Consider the following 3,125-nt stretch of genomic DNA (forward strand, 5'->3'; position numbering starts at 1 on the left):
TTATTTCAGCGGGATCCTTTTTTATCCCGCATTTTTCCATCCATTTTTTTCTCAGCGTTAAATCCTTAGGAAAGCCAAAAAGACTGAGATTCTTTGAATGCCTGTTAAAGCAGTTTTTAACGGAACATCGTATTAGCAATTAGAAATTACTAAGCTAAACCGGTTCAAAATTCCCGCACCAGGATAATGAACCATATCAATAATATGATTCAAAAATCCATGTGCGTTTTTTTCACAACAGTTTCAGGTAAATTTCTTGAACCAATTGATACTCACCCATGATAAGTACCTTCAGAACGTTTGACCTTGGTGTTCTTAGAGTTATTGCCACACACCACACACTTGTACATTTTTAAAATGTAATTTTATGAATAAAGTACCTATCATCAAAAATAATTAATATAAAAGTGCAACCACCGAGACCAATTTTACTAGTCGGATATTGAAGTTAACCTTATCAGTAGACAGTTACCTGTATTGTACGCAGTCGGAACTTAGAAAAAAGAACTTGATCAACGGACGTGGGTAGCCTCGACCACTCAGCCTTGGAATGTATACGACACCAGCTGTATTTCGGTCTTCTATAGACCGATGATTGTGTATTGATGTGTAGGTTTTCCCGTGGAAGTTAATCCAGTCATCCACAAAATGGTTGGGTGGTCAGGTATCGTGTGTTGTATTTTTCAAAGGTTTAATATGCTTTAAGTATAATACATACAAGATATGTCTACTGCTGAAATCTCGGCGAGTACTGTACAAAACACACGAACGGAACCAAGAAAAAGACAACTTTTTGATTTCACAGTCACAAATATGATGAGATATTATTTGTATTATTGAAAACGAAAAGCACCTATTCACTGTTCGGCCAGACAAACACACACGGTAAGAAAACACTAATATTCCGTAGTGTTTAGAAACGTTTTCAGTTTCCAATATTATTCGTTTTTTTTCTATGAATGTCAATAAAACTTTATTTGTTGAATAAAAATACTTGACAATTTAATATAAGGCTCCTACTATATAGTTACAGTGATATTTGAGAAATATTAAAAATCCTAGTCACAGTTTTTTTTTATTATCATTTAAAGTTCAAAAATTGACAAAATATGGGAAAATCACGAAAATTAGCAAATTATGTTTAGTTAAGAATTCGTAAAAATTTTTCTTTTTAAATCTAAGATTTGAAAATGTAATACATCCTCATAATATTGTCTATCTTTATCAAAAAAAAAAAATGTCTACAAAAAAGTCAAATTAAATTTTTATGAGCGTTTGAAATTTATATTTTTACAACATTTGATATTCACTCAATTTCTTACGTAACGATTTTCTTATTTAATTTTAATTAAAAAACAAGTGACTGTAGATATTTGAAAATTTCACTGAATGTTAATATTCTCATTTCTTATACACCATAAAATTTTGAAAATATTTTGACTTTTTTTGAGCTGTTTGCGGACACTGTCAGTTTTCAATTTGTTTAGTTTTTTTTTCTATAAATATCAATAAAATTTTGTTTGTTGGGTAAAAAACCGTGAAAATTTAATGCAAGGTTCCTGATATATTGTTACAATAGCAGTTGAATAATATTTAAAATACATAGGCACAATTTTTTTTTTATAAGCATTTAAAGATCGAATTTTGACAAAATTTATCAAATTTAAAATGTAATAATTATTTAATAACCAACGTAGGTTAAACATATAATGACGAAATTTCAAAATTATTATATCAATCAATTACATTATAAGTAGTTTTAAATATCTATATAGAAAAAAATACTAATTTGTACTAATTTGCTACTTTTACTATAGTATGATATAACGTAACGAATGGCAAAACTTTATATACGAAAATCCAATGAAAATAGACCTTTTAGTTTTCGAAGAACCACTATTTTTAACTGTACTCAGCAACACTGTATGTAAAACATAACAATATATATTGTTCATCATATGGTATAAATAGTTTGCTATAAAGTTGTCATTTTTCTATATAACCTAACAAACATATACATAATTTTTTGTTTGCACAAATTGTACCATTCCAGTTTGAAATAAATTTAATTAGAATAAGAATAATAACTTGGAATGTATTTACTAATCCTGGCAGTTCTCAAACCCCTCGTTATAACACTAAAAGTAGTATCATTAAAATTAACATAAAAGATTACAATGATAGTTTTTTTTACAAATATACATATGACTTATAAATACACTTAAAAATACCTAAAAACAATAAAAATAATGAATTAAATTAACGGTATGGTTTCATAATATTTAGAATTCCAGAAATATTTAAAGTTAAATAGCAAGTATTACTCAAGTTGTGTATGAGCTTTTATTCAATGGTTGAACAGATATCAGTTGACATGGAGTATTTATAGATGGAGAACAATAATCTGTATAATCTGAAAGATTAATTAATTACAGTCATTGATGGTAATGTTGGATATGAGATGTTTGGATAGCAAGAATATTTTACATACCTTGTACATTGTTTCTAGATGGCTATTCTTAGAATTGAACCATTTAGCTTTATTCTTTGGTATAAAATATCTTGAGGTCTGAAGTGTAGCTTGCATAAGCAACTTTCTACAGTTAACTGCATTCCTAGTGCTAAAATCCAGGCATGTAAATCTTCCTACAAAATAAAAAAAAAGCTTCAATGAACGGACATCAACAATTATTTTAAAACAATATTTATGAATGTTTATAATAATTACCATTGAAGGTTGGAAAAAGCTGATATTTTCATCCTCTACTAAATCGGTATTTGATATGCATCCTGGTACAGCACAACCATCCTAAATTAATAAAACAAAATCAATTTAATTTATGTATGTATCAATAGTCAATATAATGAAATACTAAAATTACCAATCTTTAATATAAAAGAACTAAGACTAATTATTACGTTGACAATAGTATATGATTATACTATATGTACATATAGAAAACTTAAGCGTACCATTGTGAAACTATACTATTGATAAAACTATAGTTTTAAACAATAATCGGGTTAAGCATAAGTCTACTACTTAAGGAGCGAGCCGGTGCGATTTTTGTACAAAAAAATTTCTTACAGGAAAAACTCTCACGCTATGTGAATATTTGGAATTT

The 3,125-nt window shown here is 27.8% G+C and overlaps 2 long non-coding RNA genes across 2 annotated transcripts; both read right to left on the bottom strand.

The window, feature by feature from the left end:
* Window positions 1–1,000, bottom strand: LOC103310170. Its single transcript, XR_510977.3, has 3 exons — window positions 473–1,000; window positions 277–380; window positions 1–101 (listed from the first exon to the last, which is right to left on the bottom strand). It is a non-coding gene; the product is annotated as an uncharacterized LOC103310170 (long non-coding RNA).
* Window positions 1,001–1,928: 928 nt separating this feature from the next.
* Window positions 1,929–3,039, bottom strand: LOC103310169. Its single transcript, XR_510976.3, has 3 exons — window positions 2,729–3,039; window positions 2,492–2,646; window positions 1,929–2,413 (listed from the first exon to the last, which is right to left on the bottom strand). It is a non-coding gene; the product is annotated as an uncharacterized LOC103310169 (long non-coding RNA).
* Window positions 3,040–3,125: the final 86 nt, after the last annotated feature.

Source organism: Acyrthosiphon pisum, chromosome A2 (genome assembly GCF_005508785.2).
Source record: "Acyrthosiphon pisum isolate AL4f chromosome A2, pea_aphid_22Mar2018_4r6ur, whole genome shotgun sequence".
Taxonomy (NCBI): domain Eukaryota; kingdom Metazoa; phylum Arthropoda; class Insecta; order Hemiptera; family Aphididae; genus Acyrthosiphon; species Acyrthosiphon pisum.